Raw genomic sequence first — 20,246 nt, 5'->3', positions numbered from 1 at the left:
GGTGGCAAGCCTGCTCGAAAATCCAACCGTTTGGCTGTTCGCAAAGAGAGTTGGTACTTCGGCAGAGAAAATAATCACCCAACGTGGGGCTCTAACCCACGACCCTGAGATTAAGAGTCTCGTGCTCTTCCGACTGAGCTAGCTAGGCACCTCAATGGTAATTTTAACTTGGTCCGAATATCGTACAGCTCCGTTTGTGCAAAATATGGTGATCAGTGACAGTGCTTTGCGTAGCTCCTGTGGCGCAGTCGGTTAGCGCGTGGTACTTATACAGCAGTATGCAGTGAAGCAATGCCGAGGTTGTGAGTTCGAGCCTCACCAGGAGCAAGTGCATTTCTTGAACCCTCTGACTGTCTATTTCTTGTCCAGAAAAGGATAATTTATTCAATCTATTTCATAAGTAATTGTTATGTCATAGAGATAACAGGTCAGAGTGCAGGCACAGCTACGATTCAAATGCATATTCCTCTGCATTACCAGCTTTGCCTGACACATCAGCAATGCAGGGTGGCAAGCCTGCTCGAAAATCCAAGCGTTTGGCTGTTCGCAAAGTGACTTTGTACTTCGTTTCATAATTAATTGGTATGTTATTGAGATAACAGGTCAGAGTGCAGGCACAGCTAGGATTCAAATCCATAGTCTTATCTATCACCAGCTATGCCAGACACGTCAGCAATGCAGGGTGGCAAGCCTACTCAAAAGTCCAGGTGAATGGGTGTTTGCAAATTTAGTTGGTGCTTCGGCTCAGACAAGTATCAGCCCATTTGTGGTATCGACCCTACGATTCTGAGATTAAGAGGCTCATGCTCAAACGCCTGAGCTTGCCAGGCAGGTCAATTGTGGTGATCAGTGACAGTGCTTTGCATAGCTCCTATGGCGCAGTTGGTTTGCGCGTGGTACTGATACAGCAGTATGCAGTGAAGCAATGCCAAAGTTGTGAATTCGTACCTGACCAGGAGCAACTGCTTTTCTTGAACCCTCTGACTGTCTATTTCTTGTCCAGAAAAGGATCATTTATTTAATCTATTTCATAAGTAATTGGTATGTCGTTGAGATAAAAGGTCAGAGTGCAGGCAGAGCTACGATTCAAATGCATAGTCTTCTGCAATACCAGTTTTGCCTGACACATCAGCAATGCAGGGTGGCAAGCCTGCTCAAAAATCCAACCGTTTGGCTGTTCGCAAAGAGAGTTGGTACTTCGGCAGAGAAAATAATCACCCAACGTGGGGCTCTAACCCACGACCCTGAGATTAAGAGTCTCGTGCTCTTCCGACTGAGCTAGCTAGGCACCTCAACGGTAATTTTAACTTGGTCCGAATATCGTACAGCTCCGTTTGTGCAAAATATGGTGATCAGTGACAGTGCTTTGCGTAGCTCCTGTGGCGCAGTCGGTTAGCGCGTGGTACTTATACAGCAGTATGCAGTGAAGCAATGCCGAGGTTGTGAGTTCGAGCCTCACCAGGAGCAAGTGCTTTTCTTGAACCCTCTGACTGTCTATTTCTTGTCCAGAAAAGGATCATTTATTCAATCTATTTCATAAGTAATTGGTATGTCATAGAGATAACAGGTCAGAGTGCAGGCACAGCTACGATTCAAATGCATATTCCTCTGCATTACCAGCTTTGCCTGACACATCAGCAATGCAGGGTGGCAAGCCTGCTCGAAAATCCAAGCGTTTGGCTGTTCGCAAAGTGAGTTTGTACTTCGGCAGAGAAAAAAATCACCCAACGTGGGGCTCGAACCCACGACCCTGAGATTAAGAGTCTCATGCTCTACCGACTGAGCTAGCTAGGTACCTCATCAGGCATTTTGATTTGGTCCGAATATCGTACAGCTCCGTTTGTGCAAAATATGGTGATTAGTGAAGGTGTTGTTGATGGATCCTATGGTGCAATCTGTTAGCGTGTTGTACTTATACAGCAGTATACAGCAATTAGATGACAAGGTTGTGCGTTCAAGATCCACCAGGAGCAAGTATTCCTCTTGAACCCCCTCCCTGTCTATTTCTTGTCCAGAAAAGGAGCATTTTAATTCAATACACTTAGGAGGATGTTTCATAATTAATTGGTATGTTATTGAGATAACAGGTCAGAGTGCAGGCACAGCTAGGATTCAAATCCATAGTCTTCTCTATCACCAGCAATGCCAGACACGTCAGCAATGCAGGGTGGCAAGTCTGCTCGAAAGTCCATGTGAACGGCTGTTTGCAAATTTAGTTGGTGCTTCGGCTCAGACAAGTATCAGCCCATTTGTGGTATCGACCCTACGATTCTGAGATTAAGAGGCTCATGCTCAAACGCCTGAGCTTGCCAGGCAGGTCAATTGTGGTGATCAGTGACAGTGCTTTGCATAGCTCCTATGGCGCAGTTGGTTTGCGCGTGGTACTTATACAGCAGTATGCAGTGAAGCAATGCCAAAGTTGTGAATTCGTACCTGACCAGGAGCAACTGCTTTTCTTGAACCCTCTGACTGTCTATTTCTTGTCCAGAAAAGGATCATTTATTTAATCTATTTCATAAGTAATTGGTATGTCGTTGAGATAAAAGGTCAGAGTGCAGGCAGAGCTACGATTCAAATGCATAGTCTTCTGCATTACCAGTTTTGCCTGACACATCAGCAATGCAGGGTGGCAAGCCTGCTCAAAAATCCAACCGTTTGGCTGTTCGCAAAGAGAGTTGGTACTTCGGCAGAGAAAATAATCACCCAACGTGGGGCTCTAACCCACGACCCTGAGATTAAGAGTCTAGTGCTCTTCCGACTGAGCTAGCTAGGCACCTCAACAGTAATTTTAACTTGGTCCGAATATCGTACAGCTCCGTTTGTGCAAAATATGGTGATCAGTGACAGTGATTTGCGTAGCTCCTGTGGCGCAGTCGGTTAGCGCGTGGTACTTATACAGCAGTATGCAGTGAAGCAATGCCGAGGTTGTGAGTTTGAGCCTCACCAGGAGCAAGTGCTTTTCTTGAACCCTCTGACTGTCTATTTCTTGTCCAGAAAAGGATCATTTATTCAATCTATTTCATAAGTAATTGGTATGTCATAGAGATAACAGGTCAGAGTGCAGGCACAGCTACGATTCAAATGCATATTCCTCTGCATTACCAGCTTTGCCTGACACATCAGCAATGCAGGGTGGCAAGCCTGCTCGAAAATCCAAGCGTTTGGCTGTTCGCAAAGTGAGTTTGTACTTCGGCAGAGAAAAAAATCACCCAACGTGGGGCTCGAACCCACGACCCTGAGATTAAGAGTCTCATGCTCTACCGACTGAGCTAGCTAGGTACCTCATCAGTAATTTTACTTGGTCCGAATATCGTACAGCTCCGTTTGTGCAAAATATGGTGATTAGTGAAGGTGTTGTTGATGGATCCTATGGTGCAATCTGTTAGCGTGTTGTACTTATACAGCAGTATACAGCAATTAGATGACAAGGTTGTGCGTTCAAGATCCACCAGGAGCAAGTATTCCTCTTGAACCCCCTCCCTGTCTATTTCTTGTCCAGAAAAGGAGCATTTTAATTCAATACACTTAGGAGGATGTTTCATAATTAATTGGTATGTTATTGAGATAACAGGTCAGAGTGCAGGCACAGCTAGGATTCAAATCCATAGTCTTCTCTATCACCAGCAATGCCAGACACGTCAGCAATGCAGGGTGGCAAGTCTGCTCGAAAGTCCATGTGAACGGCTGTTTGCAAATTTAGTTGGTGCTTCGGCTCAGACAAGTATCAGCCCATTTGTGGTATCGACCTTACGATTCTGAGATTAAGAGGCTCATGCTCAAACGCCTGAGCTTGCCAGGCAGGTCAATTGTCGTGATCAGTGACAGTGCTTTGCATAGCTCCTATGGCGCAGTTGGTTTGCGTGTGGTACTTATACAGCAGTATGCAGTGAAGCAATGCCAAAGTTGTGAATTCGTACCTGACCAGGAGCAACTGCTTTTCTTGAACCCTCTGACTGTCTATTTCTTGTCCAGAAAAGGATCATTTATTTAATCTATTTCATAAGTAATTGGTGTGTCGTTGAGATAAAAGGTCAGAGTGCAGGCAGAGCTACGATTCAAATGCATAGTCTTCTGCATTACCAGTTTTGCCTGACACATCAGCAATGCAGGGTGGCAAGCCTGCTCAAAAATCCAACCGTTTGGCTGTTCGCAAAGAGAGTTGGTACTTCGGCAGAGAAAATAATCACCCAACGTGGGGCTCTAACCCACGACCCTGAGATTAAGAGTCTAGTGCTCTTCCGACTGAGCTAGCTAGGCACCTCAACGGTAATTTTAACTTGGTCCGAATATCGTACAGCTCCGTTTGTGCAAAATATGGTGATCAGTGACAGTGACTTGCGTAGCTCCTGTGGCGCAGTCGGTTAGCGCGTGGTACTTATACAGCAGTATGCAGTGAAGCAATGCCGAGGTTGTGAGTTCGAGCCTCACCAGGAGCAAGTGCATTTCTTGAACCCTCTGACTGTCTATTTCTTGTCCAGAAAAATTTATTCAATCTATTTCATAAGTAATTGTTATGTCATAGAGATAACAGGTCAGAGTGCAGGCACAGCTACGATTCAAATGCATATTCCTCTGCATTACCAGCTTTGCCTGACACATCAGCAATGCAGGGTGGCAAGCCTGCTCGAAAATCCAAGCGTTTGGCTGTTCGCAAAGTGAGTTTGTACTTCGTTTCATAATTAATTGGTATGTTATTGAGATAACAGGTCAGAGTGCAGGCACAGCTAGGATTCAAATCCATAGTCTTATCTATCACCAGCTATGCCAGACACGTCAGTGCTTTGCGTAGCTCCTGTGGCGCAGTCGGTTAGCGCGTGGTACTTACACAGCAGTATGCAGTGAAGCAATGCCGAGGTTGTGAGTTCGAGCCTCACCAGGAGCAAGTGCTTTTCTTGAACCCTCTGACTGTCTATTTCTTGTCCAGAAAAGGATAATTTATTCAATCTATTTCATAAGTAATTGTTATGTCATAGAGATAACAGGTCAGAGTGCAGGCACAGCTACGATTCAAATGCATATTCCTCTGCATTACCAGCTTTGCCTGACACATCAGCAATGCAGGGTGGCAAGCCTGCTCGAAAATCCAAGCGTTTTGCTGTTCGCAAAGTGAGTTTGTACTTCGGCAGAGAAAAAAATCACCCAACGTGGGGCTCGAACCCACGACCCTGAGATTAAGAGTCTCATGCTCTACCGACTGAGCTAGCTAGGTACCTCATCAGGCATTTTGATTTGGTCCGAATATCGTACAGCTCCGTTTGTGCAAAATATGGTGATTAGTGAAGGTGTTGTTGATGGATCCTATGGTGCAATCTGTTAGCGTGTTGTACTTATACAGCAGTATACAGCAATTAGATGACAAGGTTGTGCGTTCAAGATCCACCAGGAGCAAGTATTCCTCTTGAACCCTCTCCCTGTCTATTTCTTGTCCAGAAAAGGAGCATTTTAATTCAATACACTTAGGAGGATGTTTCATAATTAATTGGTATGTTATTGAGATAACAGGTCAGAGTGCAGGCACAGCTAGGATTCAAATCCATAGTCTTCTCTATCACCAGCAATGCCAGACATGTCAGCAATGCAGGGTGGCAAGTCTGCTCGAAAGTCCATGTGAACGGCTGTTTGCAAATTTAGTTGGTGCTTCGGCTCAGACAAGTATCAGCCCATTTGTGGTATCGACCTTACGATTCTGAGATTAAGAGGCTCATGCTCAAACGCCTGAGCTTGCCAGGCAGGTCAATTGTCGTGATCAGTGACAGTGCTTTGCATAGCTCCTATGGCGCAGTTGGTTTGCGTGTGGTACTTATACAGCAGTATGCAGTGAAGCAATGCCAAAGTTGTGAATTCGTACCTGACCAGGAGCAACTGCTTTTCTTGAACCCTCTGACTGTCTATTTCTTGTCCAGAAAAGGATCATTTATTTAATCTATTTCATAAGTAATTGGTATGTCGTTGAGATAAAAGGTCAGAGTGCAGGCAGAGCTACGATTCAAATGCATAGTCTTCTGCATTACCAGTTTTGCCTGACACATCAGCAATGCAGGGTGGCAAGCCTGCTCAAAAATCCAACCGTTTGGCTGTTCGCAAAGAGAGTTGGTACTTCGGCAGAGAAAATAATCACCCAACGTGGGGCTCTAACCCACGACCCTGAGATTAAGAGTCTAGTGCTCTTCCGACTGAGCTAGCTAGGCACCTCAACGGTAATTTTAACTTGGTCCGACTATCGTACAGCTCCGTTTGTGCAAAATATGGTGATCAGTGACAGTGATTTGCGTAGCTCCTGTGGCGCAGTCGGTTAGCGCGTGGTACTTATACAGCAGTATGCAGTGAAGCAATGCCGAGGTTGTGAGTTCGAGCCTCACCAGGAGCAAGTGCTTTTCTTGAACCCTCTGACTGTCTATTTCTTGTCCAGAAAAGGATCATTTATTCAATCTATTTCATAAGTAATTGGTATGTCATAGAGATAACAGGTCAGAGTGCAGGCACAGCTACGATTCAAATGCATATTCCTCTGCATTACCAGCTTTGCCTGACACATCAGCAATGCAGGGTGGCAAGCCTGCTCGAAAATCCAAGCGTTTGGCTGTTCGCAAAGTGAGTTTGTACTTCGGCAGAGAAAAAAATCACCCAACGTGGGGCTCGAACCCACGACCCTGAGATTAAGAGTCTCATGCTCTACCGACTGAGCTAGCTAGGTACCTCATCATTAATTTTACTTGGTCCGAATATCGTACAGCTCCGTTTGTGCAAAATATGGTGATTAGTGAAGGTGTTGTTGATGGATTTATTTATTTTACCTTTATTTAACTAGGCAAGTCAGTTAAGAACAAATTCTTATTTTCAATGACGGCCTAGGAACAGTGGGTTAACTGCCTGTTCAGGGGCAGAACGACAGATTTGTACCTTGTCAGCTCGGGGGTTTGAACTTGCAACCTTCCGGTTACTAGACCAACGCTCTAACCACTAGGCTACCCTGCCGCCCCAGAAAAGGATCATTTATTTAATCTATTTCATAAGTAATTGGTATGTCGTTGAGATAAAAGGTCAGAGTGCAGGCAGAGCTACGATTCAAATGCATAGTCTTCTGCATTACCAGTTTTGCCTGACACATCAGCAATGCAGGGTGGCAAGCCTGCTCAAAAATCCAACCGTTTGGCTGTTCGCAAAGAGAGTTGGTACTTCGGCAGAGAAAATAATCACCCAACGTGGGGCTCTAACCCACGACCCTGAGATTAAGAGTCTAGTGCTCTTCCGACTGAGCTAGCTAGGCACCTCAACGGTAATTTTAACTTGGTCCGACTATCGTACAGCTCCGTTTGTGCAAAATATGGTGATCAGTGACAGTGATTTGCGTAGCTCCTGTGGCGCAGTCGGTTAGCGCGTGGTACTTATACAGCAGTATGCAGTGAAGCAATGCCGAGGTTGTGAGTTCGAGCCTCACCAGGAGCAAGTGCTTTTCTTGAACCCTCTGACTGTCTATTTCTTGTCCAGAAAAGGATCATTTATTCAATCTATTTCATAAGTAATTGGTATGTCATAGAGATAACAGGTCAGAGTGCAGGCACAGCTACGATTCAAATGCATATTCCTCTGCATTACCAGCTTTGCCTGACACATCAGCAATGCAGGGTGGCAAGCCTGCTCGAAAATCCAAGCGTTTGGCTGTTCGCAAAGTGAGTTTGTACTTCGGCAGAGAAAAAAATCACCCAACGTGGGGCTCGAACCCACGACCCTGAGATTAAGAGTCTCATGCTCTACCGACTGAGCTAGCTAGGTACCTCATCATTAATTTTACTTGGTCCGAATATCGTACAGCTCCGTTTGTGCAAAATATGGTGATTAGTGAAGGTGTTGTTGATGGATTTATTTATTTTACCTTTATTTAACTAGGCAAGTCAGTTAAGAACAAATTCTTATTTTCAATGACGGCCTAGGAACAGTGGGTTAACTGCCTGTTCAGGGGCAGAACGACAGATTTGTACCTTGTCAGCTCGGGGGTTTGAACTTGCAACCTTCCGGTTACTAGACCAACGCTCTAACCACTAGGCTACCCTGCCGCCCCAGAAAAGGATCATTTATTTAATCTATTTCATAAGTAATTGGTATGTCGTTGAGATAAAAGGTCAGAGTGCAGGCAGAGCTACGATTCAAATGCATAGTCTTCTGCATTACCAGTTTTGCCTGACACATCAGCAATGCAGGGTGGCAAGCCTGCTCAAAAATCCAACCGTTTGGCTGTTCGCAAAGAGAGTTGGTACTTCGGCAGAGAAAATAATCACCCAACGTGGGGCTCTAACCCACGACCCTGAGATTAAGAGTCTAGTGCTCTTCCGACTGAGCTAGCTAGGCACCTCAACGGTAATTTTAACTTGGTCCGACTATCGTACAGCTCCGTTTGTGCAAAATATGGTGATCAGTGACAGTGCTTTGCGTAGCTCCTGTGGCGCAGTCGGTTAGCGCGTGGTACTTATACAGCAGTATGCAGTGAAGCAATGCCGAGGTTGTGAGTTCGAGCCTCACCAGGAGCAAGTGCTTTTCTTGAACCCTCTGACTGTCTATTTCTTGTCCAGAAAAGGATCATTTATTCAATCTATTTCATAAGTAATTGGTATGTCATAGAGATAACAGGTCAGAGTGCAGGCACAGCTACGATTCAAATGCATATTCCTCTGCATTACCAGCTTTGCCTGACACATCAGCAATGCAGGGTGGCAAGCCTGCTCGAAAATCCAAGCGTTTGGCTGTTCGCAAAGTGAGTTTGTACTTCGGCAGAGAAAAAAATCACCCAACGTGGGGCTCGAACCCACGACCCTGAGATTAAGAGTCTCATGCTCTACCGACTGAGCTAGCTAGGTACCTCATCATTAATTTTACTTGGTCCGAATATCGTACAGCTCCGTTTGTGCAAAATATGGTGATTAGTGAAGGTGTTGTTGATGGATCCTATGGTGCAATCTGTTAGCGTGTTGTACTTATACAGCAGTATACAGCAATTAGATGACAAGGTTGTGCGTTCAAGATCCACCAGGAGCAAGTATTCCTCTTGAACCCTCTCCCTGTCTATTTCTTGTCCAGAAAAGGAGCATTTTAATTCAATACACTTAGGAGGATGTTTCATAATTAATTGGTATGTTATTGAGATAACAGGTCAGAGTGCAGGCACAGCTAGGATTCAAATCCATAGTCTTCTCTATCACCAGCAATGCCAGACACGTCAGCAATGCAGGGTGGCAAGTCTGCTCGAAAGTCCATGTGAACGGCTGTTTGCAAATTTAGTTGGTGCTTCGGCTCAGACAAGTATCAGCCCATTTGTGGTATCGACCCTACGATTCTGAGATTAAGAGGCTCATGCTCAAACGCCTGAGCTTGCCAGGCAGGTCAATTGTGGTGATCAGTGACAGTGCTTTGCATAGCTCCTATGGCGCAGTTGGTTTGCGTGTGGTACTTATACAGCAGTATGCAGTGAAGCAATGCCAAAGTTGTGAATTCGTACCTGACCAGGAGCAACTGCTTTTCTTGAACCCTCTGACTGTCTATTTCTTGTCCAGAAAAGGATCATTTATTTAATCTATTTCATAAGTAATTGGTATGTCGTTGAGATAAAAGGTCAGAGTGCAGGCAGAGCTACGATTCAAATGCATAGTCTTCTGCATTACCAGTTTTGCCTGACACATCAGCAATGCAGGGTGGCAAGCCTGCTCAAAAATCCAACCGTTTGGCTGTTCGCAAAGAGAGTTGGTACTTCGGCAGAGAAAATAATCACCCAACGTGGGGCTCTAACCCACGACCCTGAGATTAAGAGTCTAGTGCTCTTCCGACTGAGCTAGCTAGGCACCTCAACGGTAATTTTAACTTGGTCCGAATATCGTACAGCTCCGTTTGTGCAAAATATGGTGATCAGTGACAGTGATTTGCGTAGCTCCTGTGGCGCAGTCGGTTAGCGCGTGGTACTTATACAGCAGTATGCAGTGAAGCAATGCCGAGGTTGTGAGTTCGAGCCTCACCAGGAGCAAGTGCTTTTCTTGAACCCTCTGACTGTCTATTTCTTGTCCAGAAAAGGATCATTTATTCAATCTATTTCATAAGTAATTGGTATGTCATAGAGATAACAGGTCAGAGTGCAGGCACAGCTACGATTCAAATGCATATTCCTCTGCATTACCAGCTTTGCCTGACACATCAGCAATGCAGGGTGGCAAGCCTGCTCGAAAATCCAAGCGTTTGGCTGTTCGCAAAGTGAGTTTGTACTTCGGCAGAGAAAAAAATCACCCAACGTGGGGCTCGAACCCACGACCCTGAGATTAAGAGTCTCATGCTCTACCGACTGAGCTAGCTAGGTACCTCATCAGTAATTTTACTTGGTCCGAATATCGTACAGCTCCGTTTGTGCAAAATATGGTGATTAGTGAAGGTGTTGTTGATGGATCCTATGGTGCAATCTGTTAGCGTGTTGTACTTATACAGCAGTATACAGCAATTAGATGACAAGGTTGTGCGTTCAAGATCCACCAGGAGCAAGTATTCCTCTTGAACCCCCTCCCTGTCTATTTCTTGTCCAGAAAAGGAGCATTTTAATTCAATACACTTAGGAGGATGTTTCATAATTAATTGGTATGTTATTGAGATAACAGGTCAGAGTGCAGGCACAGCTAGGATTCAAATCCATAGTCTTCTCTATCACCAGCAATGCCAGACACGTCAGCAATGCAGGGTGGCAAGTCTGCTCGAAAGTCCATGTGAACGGCTGTTTGCAAATTTAGTTGGTGCTTCGGCTCAGACAAGTATCAGCCCATTTGTGGTATCGACCCTACGATTCTGAGATTAAGAGGCTCATGCTCAAACGCCTGAGCTTGCCAGGCAGGTCAATTGTGGTGATCAGTGACAGTGCTTTGCATAGCTCCTATGGCGCAGTTGGTTTGCGCGTGGTACTTATACAGCAGTATGCAGTGAAGCAATGCCAAAGTTGTGAATTCGTACCTGACCAGGAGCAACTGCTTTTCTTGAACCCTCTGACTGTCTATTTCTTGTCCAGAAAAGGATCATTTATTTAATCTATTTCATAAGTAATTGGTATGTCGTTGAGATAAAAGGTCAGAGTGCAGGCAGAGCTACGATTCAAATGCATAGTCTTCTGCATTACCAGTTTTGCCTGACACATCAGCAATGCAGGGTGGCAAGCCTGCTCAAAAATCCAACCGTTTGGCTGTTCGCAAAGAGAGTTGGTACTTCGGCAGAGAAAATAATCACCCAACGTGGGGCTCTAACCCACGACCCTGAGATTAAGAGTCTCGTGCTCTTCCGACTGAGCTAGCTAGGCACCTCAACAGTAATTTTAACTTGGTCCGAATATCGTACAGCTCCGTTTGTGCAAAATATGGTGATCAGTGACAGTGATTTGCGTAGCTCCTGTGGCGCAGTCGGTTAGCGCGTGGTACTTATACAGCAGTATGCAGTGAAGCAATGCCGAGGTTGTGAGTTCGAGCCTCACCAGGAGCAAGTGCTTTTCTTGAACCCTCTGACTGTCTATTTCTTGTCCAGAAAAGGATCATTTATTCAATCTATTTCATAAGTAATTGGTATGTCATAGAGATAACAGGTCAGAGTGCAGGCACAGCTACGATTCAAATGCATATTCCTCTGCATTACCAGCTTTGCCTGACACATCAGCAATGCAGGGTGGCAAGCCTGCTCGAAAATCCAAGCGTTTGGCTGTTCGCAAAGTGAGTTTGTACTTCGGCAGAGAAAAAAATCAGCCAACGTGGGGCTCGAACCCACGACCCTGAGATTAAGAGTCTCATGCTCTACCGACTGAGCTAGCTAGGTACCTCATCAGTAATTTTACTTGGTCCGAATATCGTACAGCTCCGTTTGTGCAAAATATGGTGATTAGTGAAGGTGTTGTTGATGGATCCTATGGTGCAATCTGTTAGCGTGTTGTACTTATACAGCAGTATACAGCAATTAGATGACAAGGTTGTGCGTTCAAGATCCACCAGGAGCAAGTATTCCTCTTGAACCCCCTCCCTGTCTATTTCTTGTCCAGAAAAGGAGCATTTTAATTCAATACACTTAGGAGGATGTTTCATAATTAATTGGTATGTTATTGAGATAACAGGTCAGAGTGCAGGCACAGCTAGGATTCAAATCCATAGTCTTCTCTATCACCAGCAATGCCAGACACGTCAGCAATGCAGGGTGGCAAGTCTGCTCGAAAGTCAGACAAGTATCAGCCCATTTGTGGTATCGACCCTACGATTCTGAGATTAAGAGTCTCATGCTCAAACGCCTGAGCTTGCCAGGCAGGTCAATTGTGGTGATCAGTGACAGTGCTTTGCATAGCTCCTATGGCGCAGTTGGTTGGCGCGTGGTACTTATACAGCAGTATGCAGTGAAGCAATGCCAAAGTTGTGAATTCGTACCTGACCAGGAGCAACTGCTTTTCTTGAACCCTCTGACTGTCTATTTCTTGTCCAGAAAAGGATCATTTATTTAATCTATTTCATAAGTAATTGGTATGTCGTTGAGATAAAAGGTCAGAGTGCAGGCAGAGCTACGATTCAAATGCATAGTCTTCTGCATTACCAGTTTTGCCTGACACATCAGCAATGCAGGGTGGCAAGCCTGCTCAAAAATCCAACCATTTGGCTGTTCGCAAAGAGAGTTGGTACTTCGGCAGAGAAAATAATCACCCAACGTGGGGCTCTAACCCACGACCCTGAGATTAAGAGTCTCGTGCTCTTCAGACTGAGCTAGCTAGGCACCTCAACGGTAATTTTAACTTGGTCCGAATATCGTACAGCTCCGTTTGTGCAAAATATGGTGATCAGTGACAGTGCTTTGCGTAGCTCCTGTGGCGCAGTCGGTTAGCGCGTGGTACTTATACAGCAGTATGCAGTGAAGCAATGCCGAGGTTGTGAGTTCGAGCCTCACCAGGAGCAACTGCTTTTCTTGAACCCTCTGACTGTCTATTTCTTTTCCAGAAAAGGTCAATTGTGGTGATCAGTGACAGTGCTTTGCATAGCTCCTATGGCGCAGTTGGTTTGCGCGTGGTACTTATACAGCAGTATGCAGTGAAGCAATGCCAAAGTTGTGAATTCGTACCTGACCAGGAGCAACTGCTTTTCTTGAACCCTCTGACTGTCTATTTCTTGTCCAGAAAAGGATCATTTATTTAATCTATTTCATAAGTAATTGGTATGTCATAGAGATAACAGGTCAGAGTGCAGGCACAGCTACGATTCAAATGCATATTCCTCTGCATTACCAGCTTTGCCTGACACATCAGCAATGCAGGGTGGCAAGCCTGCTCGAAAATCCAAGCGTTTGGCTGTTCGCAAAGTGAGTTTGTACTTCGGCAGAGAAAAAAATCACCCAACGTGGGGCTCGAACCCACGACCCTGAGATTAAGAGTCTCATGCTCTACCGACTGAGCTAGCTAGGTACCTCATCAGTCATTTTGACTTGGTCCGAATATCGTACAGCTCCGTTTGTGCAAAATATGGTGATTAGTGAAGGTGTTGTTGATGGATCCTATGGTGCAATCTGTTAGCGTGTTGTACTTATACAGCAGTATACAGCAATTAGATGACAAGGTTGTGCGTTCAAGATCCACCAGGAGCAAGTATTCCTCTTGAACCCTCTCCCTGTCTATTTCTTGTCCAGAAAAGGAGCATTTTAATTCAATACACTTAGGAGGATGTTTCATAATTAATTGGTATGTTATTGAGATAACAGGTCAGAGTGCAGGCACAGCTAGGATTCAAATCCATAGTCTTCTCTATCACCAGCAATGCCAGACACGTCAGCAATGCAGGGTGGCAAGTCTGCTCGAAAGTCCATGTGAACGGCTGTTTGCAAATTTAGTTGGTGCTTCGGCTCAGACAAGTATCAGCCCATTTGTGGTATCGACCCTACGATTCTGAGATTAAGAGGCTCATGCTCAAACGCCTGAGCTTGCCAGGCAGGTCAATTATGGTGATCAGTGACAGTGCTTTGCATAGCTCCTATGGCGCAGTTGGTTTGCGAGTGGTACTTATACAGCAGTATGCAGTGAAGCAATGCCAAAGTTGTGAATTCGTACCTGACCAGGAGCAACTGCTTTTCTTGAACCCTCTGACTGTCTATTTCTTGTCCAGAAAAGGATCATTTATTTAATCTATTTCATAAGTAATTGGTATGTCGTTGAGATAAAAGGTCAGAGTGCAGGCAGAGCTACGATTCAAATGCATAGTCTTCTGCATTACCAGTTTTGCCTGACACATCAGCAATGCAGGGTGGCAAGCCTGCTCAAAAATCCAACCGTTTGGCTGTTCGCAAAGAGAGTTGGTACTTCGGCAGAGAAAATAATCACCCAACGTGGGGCTCTAACCCACGACCCTGAGATTAAGAGTCTCGTGCTCTTCCGACTGAGCTAGCTAGGGACCTCAACGGTAATTTTAACTTGGTCCGAATATCGTACAGCTCCGTTTGTGCAAAATATGGTGATCAGTGACAGTGCTTTGCGTAGCTCCTGTGGCGCAGTCGGTTAGCGCGTGGTACTTATACAGCAGTATGCAGTGAAGCAATGCCGAGGTTGTGAGTTCGAGCCTCACCAGGAGCAAGTGCTTTTCTTGAACCCTCTGACTGTCTATTTCTTGTCCAGAAAAGGATCATTTATTCAATCTATTTCATAAGTAATTGGTATGTCATAGAGATAACAGGTCAGAGTGCAGGCACAGCTACGATTCAAATGCATATTCCTCTGCATTACCAGCTTTGCCTGACACATCAGCAATGCAGGGTGGCAAGCCTGCTCGAAAATCCAAGCGTTTGGCTGTTCGCAAAGTGAGTTTGTACTTCGGCAGAGAAAAAAATCACCCAACGTGGGGCTCGAACCCACGACCCTGAGATTAAGAGTCTCATGCTCTACCGACTGAGCTAGCTAGGTACCTCATCAGTAATTTTACTTGGTCCGAATATCGTACAGCTCCGTTTGTGCAAAATATGGTGATTAGTGAAGGTGTTGTTGATGGATCCTATGGTGCAATCTGTTAGCGTGTTGTACTTATACAGCAGTATACAGCAATTAGATGACAAGGTTGTGCGTTCAAGATCCACCAGGAGCAAGTATTCCTCTTGAACCCCCTCCCTGTCTATTTCTTGTCCAGAAAAGGAGCATTTTAATTCAATACACTTAGGAGGATGTTTCATAATTAATTGGTATGTTATTGAGATAACAGGTCAGAGTGCAGGCACAGCTAGGATTCAAATCCATAGTCTTCTCTATCACCAGCAATGCCAGACACGTCAGCAATGCAGGGTGGCAAGTCTGCTCGAAAGTCCATGTGAACGGCTGTTTGCAAATGTAGTTGGTGCTTCGGCTCAGACAAGTATCAGCCCATTTGTGGTATCGACCCTACGATTCTGAGATTAAGAGGCTCATGCTCAAACGCCTGAGCTTGCCAGGCAGGTCAATTGTGGTGATCAGTGACAGTGCTTTGCATAGCTCCTATGGCGCAGTTGGTTTGCGCGTGGTACTTATACAGCAGTATGCAGTGAAGCAATGCCAAAGTTGTGAATTCGTACCTGACCAGGAGCAACTGCTTTTCTTGAACCCTCTGACTGTCTATTTCTTGTCCAGAAAAGGATCATTTATTTAATCTATTTCATAAGTAATTGGTATGTCGTTGAGATAAAAGGTCAGAGTGCAGGCAGAGCTACGATTCAAATGCATAGTCTTCTGCATTACCAGTTTTGCCTGACACATCAGCAATGCAGGGTGGCAAGCCTGCTCAAAAATCCAACCGTTTGGCTGTTCGCAAAGAGAGTTGGTACTTCGGCAGAGAAAATAATCACCCAATGTGGGGCTCTAACCCACGACCCTGAGATTAAGAGTCTCGTGCTCTTCAGACTGAGCTAGCTAGGCACCTCAACGGTAATTTTAACTTGGTCCGAATATCGTACAGCTCCGTTTGTGCAAAATATGGTGATCAGTGACAGTGCTTTGCGTAGCTCCTGTGGCGCAGTCGGTTAGCGCGTGGTACTTATACAGCAGTATGCAGTGAAGCAATGCCGAGGTTGTGAGTTCGAGCCTCACCAGGATCAAGTGCTTTTCTTGAACCCTCTGACTGTCTATTTCTTTTCCAGAAAAGGTCAATTGTGGTGATCAGTGACAGTGCTTTGCATAGCTCCTATGGCGCAGTTGGTTTGCGCGTGGTACTTATACAGCAGTATGCAGTGAAGCAATGCCAAAGTTGTGAATTCGTACCTGACCAGGAGCAACTGCTTTTCTTGAACCCTCTGACTGTCTATTTCTTGTCCAGAAAAGGATCATTTATTTAATCTATTTCATAAGTAATTGGTATGTCATAGAGATAACAGGTCAGAGTGCAGGCACAGCTACGATTCAAATGCATATTCCTCTGCATTACCAGCTTTGCCTGACACATCAGCAATGCAGGGTGGCAAGCCTGCTCGAAAATCCAAGCGTTTGGCTGTTCGCAAAGTGAGTTTGTACTTCGGCAGAGAAAAAAATCACCCAACGTGGGGCTCGAACCCACGACCCTGAGATTAAGAGTCTCATGCTCTACCGACTGAGCTAGCTAGGTACCTCATCAGTCATTTTGACTTGGTCCGAATATCGTACAGCTCCGTTTGTGCAAAATATGGTGATTAGTGAAGGTGTTGTTGATGGATCCTATGGTGCAATCTGTTAGCGTGTTGTACTTATACAGCAGTATACAGCAATTAGATGACAAGGTTGTGCGTTCAAGATCCACCAGGAGCAAGTATTCCTCTTGAACCCCCTCCCTGTCTATTTCTTGTCCAAAAAAGGAGCATTTTAATTCAATACACTTAGGAGGATGTTTCATAATTAATTGGTATGTTATTGAGATAACAGGTCAGAGTGCAGGCACAGCTAGGATTCAAATCCATAGTCTTCTCTATCACCAGCAATGCCAGACACGTCAGCAATGCAGGGTGGCAAGTCTGCTCGAAAGTCCATGTGAACGGCTGTTTGCAAATTTAGTTGGTGCTTCGGCTCAGACAAGTATCAGCCCATTTGTGGTATCGACCCTACGATTCTGAGATTAAGAGGCTCATGCTCAAACGCCTGAGCTTGCCAGGCAGGTCAATTGTGGTGATCAGTGACAGTGCTTTGCATAGCTCCTATGGCGCAGTTGGTTTGCGCGTGGTACTTATACAGCAGTATGCAGTGAAGCAATGCCAAAGTTGTGAATTCGTACCTGACCAGGAGCAACTGCTTTTCTTGAACCCTCTGACTGTCTATTTCTTGTCCAGAAAAGGATCATTTATTTAATCTATTTCATAAGTAATTGGTATGTCGTTGAGATAAAAGGTCAGAGTGCAGGCAGAGCTACGATTCAAATGCATAGTCTTCTGCATTACCAGTTTTGCCTGACACATCAGCAATGCAGGGTGGCAAGCCTGCTCAAAAATCCAACCGTTTGGCTGTTCGCAAAGAGAGTTGGTACTTCGGCAGAGAAAATAATCACCCAACGTGGGGCTCTAACCCACGACCCTGAGATTAAGAGTCTCGTGCTCTTCAGACTGAGCTAGCTAGGCACCTCAACGGTAATTTTAACTTGGTCCGAATATCGTACAGCTCCGTTTGTGCAAAATATGGTGATCAGTGACAGTGCTTTGCGTAGCTCCTGTGGCGCAGTCGGTTAGCGCGTGGTACTTATACAGCAGTATGCAGTGAAGCAATGCCGAGGTTGTGAGTTCGAGCCTCACCAGGAGCAAGTGCTTTTCTTGAACCCTCTGACTGTCTATTTCTTGTCCAGAAAAGGATCATTTATTCAATCTATTTCATAAGTAATTGGTATGTCATAGAGATAACAGGTCAGAGTGCAGGCACAGCTACGATTCAAATGCATATTCCTCTGCATTACCAGCTTTGCCTGACACATCAGCAATGCAGGGTGGCAAGCCTGCTCGAAAATCCAAGCGTTTGGCTGTTCGCAAAGTGAGTTTGTACTTCGGCAGAGAAAAAAATCACCCAACGTGGGGCTCGAACCCACGACCCTGAGATTAAGAGTCTCATGCTCTACCGACTGAGCTAGCTAGGTACCTCATCAGTAATTTTACTTGGTCCGAATATCGTACAGCTCCGTTTGTGCAAAATATGGTGATTAGTGAAGGTGTTGTTGATGGATCCTATGGTGCAATCTGTTAGCGTGTTGTACTTATACAGCAGTATACAGCAATTAGATGACAAGGTTGTGCGTTCAAGATCCACCAGGAGCAAGTATTCCTCTTGAACCCCCTCCCTGTCTATTTCTTGTCCAGAAAAGGAGCATTTTAATTCAATACACTTAGGAGGATGTTTCATAATTAATTGGTATGTTATTGAGATAACAGGTCAGAGTGCAGGCACAGCTAGGATTCAAATCCATAGTCTTCTCTATCACCAGCAATGCCAGACACGTCAGCAATGCAGGGTGGCAAGTCTGCTCGAAAGTCCATGTGAACGGCTGTTTGCAAATGTAGTTGGTGCTTCGGCTCAGACAAGTATCAGCCCATTTGTGGTATCGACCCTACGATTCTGAGATTAAGAGGCTCATGCTCAAACGCCTGAGCTTGCCAGGCAGGTCAATTGTGGTGATCAGTGACAGTGCTTTGCATAGCTCCTATGGCGCAGTTGGTTTGCGCGTGGTACTTATACAGCAGTATGCAGTGAAGCAATGCCAAAGTTGTGAATTCGTACCTGACCAGGAGCAACTGCTTTTCTTGAACCCTCTGACTGTCTATTTCTTGTCCAGAAAAGGATCATTTATTTAATCTATTTCATAAGTAATTGGTATGTCGTTGAGATAAAAGGTCAGAGTGCAGGCAGAGCTACGATTCAAATGCATAGTCTTCTGCATTACCAGTTTTGCCTGACACATCAGCAATGCAGGGTGGCAAGCCTGCTCAAAAATCCAACCGTTTGGCTGTTCGCAAAGAGAGTTGGTACTTCGGCAGAGAAAATAATCACCCAACGTGGGGCTCTAACCCACGACCCTGAGATTAAGAGTCTCGTGCTCTTCAGACTGAGCTAGCTAGGCACCTCAACGGTAATTTTAACTTGGTCCGAATATCGTACAGCTCCGTTTGTGCAAAATATGGTGATCAGTGACAGTGCTTTGCGTAGCTCCTGTGGCGCAGTCGGTTAGCGCATGGTACTTATACAGCAGTATGCAGTGAAGCAATGCCGAGGTTGTGAGTTCGAGCCTCACCAGGAGCAAGTGCTTTTCTTGAACCCTCTGACTGTCTATTTCTTGTCCAGAAAAGGATAATTTATTCAATCTATTTCATAAGTAATTGGTATGTCATAGAGATAACAGGTCAGAGTGCAGGCACAGCTACGATTCAAATGCATATTCCTCTGCATTACCAGCTTTGCCTGACACATCAGCAATGCAGGGTGGCAAGCCTGCTCGAAAATCCAAGCGTTTGGCTGTTCGCAAAGTGAGTTTGTACTTCGGCAGAGAAAAAAATCACCCAACGTGGGGCTCGAACCCACGACCCTGAGATTAAGAGTCTCATGCTCTACCGACTGAGCTAGCTAGGTACCTCATCAGTAATTTTACTTGGTCCGAATATCGTACAGCTCCGTTTGTGCAAAATATGGTGATTAGTGAAGGTGTTGTTGATGGATCCTATGGTGCAATCTGTTAGCGTGTTGTACTTATACAGCAGTATACAGCAATTAGATGACAAGGTTGTGCGTTCAAGATCCACCAGGAGCAAGTATTCCTCTTGAACCCCCTCCCTGTCTATTTCTTGTCCAGAAAAGGAGCATTTTAATTCAATACACTTAGGAGGATGTTTCATAATTAATTGGTATGTTATTGAGATAACAGGTCAGAGTGCAGGCACAGCTAGGATTCAAATCCATAGTCTTCTCTATCACCAGCAATGCCAGACACGTCAGCAATGCAGGGTGGCAAGTCTGCTCGAAAGTCCATGTGAACGGCTGTTTGCAAATGTAGTTGGTGCTTCGGCTCAGACAAGTATCAGCCCATTTGTGGTATCGACCCTACGATTCTGAGATTAAGAGGCTCATGCTCAAACGCCTGAGCTTGCCAGGCAGGTCAATTGTGGTGATCAGTGACAGTGCTTTGCATAGCTCCTATGGCGCAGTTGGTTTGCGCGTGGTACTTATACAGCAGTATGCAGTGAAGCAATGCCAAAGTTGTGAATTCGTACCTGACCAGGAGCAACTGCTTTTCTTGAACCCTCTGACTGTCTATTTCTTGTCCAGA

At 45.2% G+C, this 20,246-nt stretch overlaps 27 non-coding genes across 27 annotated transcripts; 15 read left to right on the top strand and 12 right to left on the bottom strand.

Moving 5' to 3' along the window:
- The first annotated feature begins 233 nt into the window (after positions 1–233).
- Positions 234–327, top strand: trnai-uau (transfer RNA isoleucine (anticodon UAU)). Its single transcript has 2 exons — positions 234–271; positions 292–327. It is a non-coding gene; the product is annotated as a tRNA-Ile (tRNA).
- A 1,046-nt stretch (positions 328–1,373) lies between these two features.
- trnai-uau (transfer RNA isoleucine (anticodon UAU)) lies at positions 1,374–1,467 on the top strand. Its single transcript has 2 exons — positions 1,374–1,411; positions 1,432–1,467. It is a non-coding gene; the product is annotated as a tRNA-Ile (tRNA).
- A 254-nt stretch (positions 1,468–1,721) lies between these two features.
- trnak-cuu (transfer RNA lysine (anticodon CUU)) lies at positions 1,722–1,794 on the bottom strand. Its single transcript has one exon. It is a non-coding gene; the product is annotated as a tRNA-Lys (tRNA).
- A 1,064-nt stretch (positions 1,795–2,858) lies between these two features.
- On the top strand, positions 2,859–2,952 carry trnai-uau (transfer RNA isoleucine (anticodon UAU)). Its single transcript has 2 exons — positions 2,859–2,896; positions 2,917–2,952. It is a non-coding gene; the product is annotated as a tRNA-Ile (tRNA).
- Positions 2,953–3,206: 254 nt separating this feature from the next.
- Positions 3,207–3,279, bottom strand: trnak-cuu (transfer RNA lysine (anticodon CUU)). The gene has a single exon. It is a non-coding gene; the product is annotated as a tRNA-Lys (tRNA).
- A 1,063-nt stretch (positions 3,280–4,342) lies between these two features.
- Positions 4,343–4,436, top strand: trnai-uau (transfer RNA isoleucine (anticodon UAU)). Its single transcript has 2 exons — positions 4,343–4,380; positions 4,401–4,436. It is a non-coding gene; the product is annotated as a tRNA-Ile (tRNA).
- Positions 4,437–4,788: 352 nt separating this feature from the next.
- On the top strand, positions 4,789–4,882 carry trnav-uac (transfer RNA valine (anticodon UAC)). Its single transcript has 2 exons — positions 4,789–4,826; positions 4,847–4,882. It is a non-coding gene; the product is annotated as a tRNA-Val (tRNA).
- A 254-nt stretch (positions 4,883–5,136) lies between these two features.
- Positions 5,137–5,209, bottom strand: trnak-cuu (transfer RNA lysine (anticodon CUU)). The gene has a single exon. It is a non-coding gene; the product is annotated as a tRNA-Lys (tRNA).
- A 1,064-nt stretch (positions 5,210–6,273) lies between these two features.
- On the top strand, positions 6,274–6,367 carry trnai-uau (transfer RNA isoleucine (anticodon UAU)). Its single transcript has 2 exons — positions 6,274–6,311; positions 6,332–6,367. It is a non-coding gene; the product is annotated as a tRNA-Ile (tRNA).
- Positions 6,368–6,621: 254 nt separating this feature from the next.
- trnak-cuu (transfer RNA lysine (anticodon CUU)) lies at positions 6,622–6,694 on the bottom strand. The gene has a single exon. It is a non-coding gene; the product is annotated as a tRNA-Lys (tRNA).
- A 658-nt stretch (positions 6,695–7,352) lies between these two features.
- On the top strand, positions 7,353–7,446 carry trnai-uau (transfer RNA isoleucine (anticodon UAU)). Its single transcript has 2 exons — positions 7,353–7,390; positions 7,411–7,446. It is a non-coding gene; the product is annotated as a tRNA-Ile (tRNA).
- A 254-nt stretch (positions 7,447–7,700) lies between these two features.
- Positions 7,701–7,773, bottom strand: trnak-cuu (transfer RNA lysine (anticodon CUU)). Its single transcript has one exon. It is a non-coding gene; the product is annotated as a tRNA-Lys (tRNA).
- Positions 7,774–8,431: 658 nt separating this feature from the next.
- On the top strand, positions 8,432–8,525 carry trnai-uau (transfer RNA isoleucine (anticodon UAU)). Its single transcript has 2 exons — positions 8,432–8,469; positions 8,490–8,525. It is a non-coding gene; the product is annotated as a tRNA-Ile (tRNA).
- A 254-nt stretch (positions 8,526–8,779) lies between these two features.
- On the bottom strand, positions 8,780–8,852 carry trnak-cuu (transfer RNA lysine (anticodon CUU)). The gene has a single exon. It is a non-coding gene; the product is annotated as a tRNA-Lys (tRNA).
- A 1,063-nt stretch (positions 8,853–9,915) lies between these two features.
- On the top strand, positions 9,916–10,009 carry trnai-uau (transfer RNA isoleucine (anticodon UAU)). The gene is made up of 2 exons: positions 9,916–9,953; positions 9,974–10,009. It is a non-coding gene; the product is annotated as a tRNA-Ile (tRNA).
- A 254-nt stretch (positions 10,010–10,263) lies between these two features.
- trnak-cuu (transfer RNA lysine (anticodon CUU)) lies at positions 10,264–10,336 on the bottom strand. The gene has a single exon. It is a non-coding gene; the product is annotated as a tRNA-Lys (tRNA).
- Positions 10,337–11,399: 1,063 nt separating this feature from the next.
- trnai-uau (transfer RNA isoleucine (anticodon UAU)) lies at positions 11,400–11,493 on the top strand. The gene is made up of 2 exons: positions 11,400–11,437; positions 11,458–11,493. It is a non-coding gene; the product is annotated as a tRNA-Ile (tRNA).
- Positions 11,494–12,841: 1,348 nt separating this feature from the next.
- Positions 12,842–12,935, top strand: trnai-uau (transfer RNA isoleucine (anticodon UAU)). Its single transcript has 2 exons — positions 12,842–12,879; positions 12,900–12,935. It is a non-coding gene; the product is annotated as a tRNA-Ile (tRNA).
- A 430-nt stretch (positions 12,936–13,365) lies between these two features.
- trnak-cuu (transfer RNA lysine (anticodon CUU)) lies at positions 13,366–13,438 on the bottom strand. The gene has a single exon. It is a non-coding gene; the product is annotated as a tRNA-Lys (tRNA).
- Positions 13,439–14,502: 1,064 nt separating this feature from the next.
- Positions 14,503–14,596, top strand: trnai-uau (transfer RNA isoleucine (anticodon UAU)). The gene is made up of 2 exons: positions 14,503–14,540; positions 14,561–14,596. It is a non-coding gene; the product is annotated as a tRNA-Ile (tRNA).
- A 254-nt stretch (positions 14,597–14,850) lies between these two features.
- Positions 14,851–14,923, bottom strand: trnak-cuu (transfer RNA lysine (anticodon CUU)). Its single transcript has one exon. It is a non-coding gene; the product is annotated as a tRNA-Lys (tRNA).
- A 1,063-nt stretch (positions 14,924–15,986) lies between these two features.
- On the top strand, positions 15,987–16,080 carry trnai-uau (transfer RNA isoleucine (anticodon UAU)). The gene is made up of 2 exons: positions 15,987–16,024; positions 16,045–16,080. It is a non-coding gene; the product is annotated as a tRNA-Ile (tRNA).
- A 430-nt stretch (positions 16,081–16,510) lies between these two features.
- On the bottom strand, positions 16,511–16,583 carry trnak-cuu (transfer RNA lysine (anticodon CUU)). The gene has a single exon. It is a non-coding gene; the product is annotated as a tRNA-Lys (tRNA).
- Positions 16,584–17,647: 1,064 nt separating this feature from the next.
- Positions 17,648–17,741, top strand: trnai-uau (transfer RNA isoleucine (anticodon UAU)). The gene is made up of 2 exons: positions 17,648–17,685; positions 17,706–17,741. It is a non-coding gene; the product is annotated as a tRNA-Ile (tRNA).
- Positions 17,742–17,995: 254 nt separating this feature from the next.
- On the bottom strand, positions 17,996–18,068 carry trnak-cuu (transfer RNA lysine (anticodon CUU)). Its single transcript has one exon. It is a non-coding gene; the product is annotated as a tRNA-Lys (tRNA).
- A 1,063-nt stretch (positions 18,069–19,131) lies between these two features.
- On the top strand, positions 19,132–19,225 carry trnai-uau (transfer RNA isoleucine (anticodon UAU)). Its single transcript has 2 exons — positions 19,132–19,169; positions 19,190–19,225. It is a non-coding gene; the product is annotated as a tRNA-Ile (tRNA).
- A 254-nt stretch (positions 19,226–19,479) lies between these two features.
- On the bottom strand, positions 19,480–19,552 carry trnak-cuu (transfer RNA lysine (anticodon CUU)). The gene has a single exon. It is a non-coding gene; the product is annotated as a tRNA-Lys (tRNA).
- Positions 19,553–20,246: the final 694 nt, after the last annotated feature.

The sequence above is a fragment of the Oncorhynchus clarkii genome, chromosome 17 (assembly GCF_045791955.1).
Source record: "Oncorhynchus clarkii lewisi isolate Uvic-CL-2024 chromosome 17, UVic_Ocla_1.0, whole genome shotgun sequence".
Classification (NCBI taxonomy): domain Eukaryota; kingdom Metazoa; phylum Chordata; class Actinopteri; order Salmoniformes; family Salmonidae; genus Oncorhynchus; species Oncorhynchus clarkii.
This window is presented reverse-complemented; position numbering and strand designations above follow the sequence as displayed.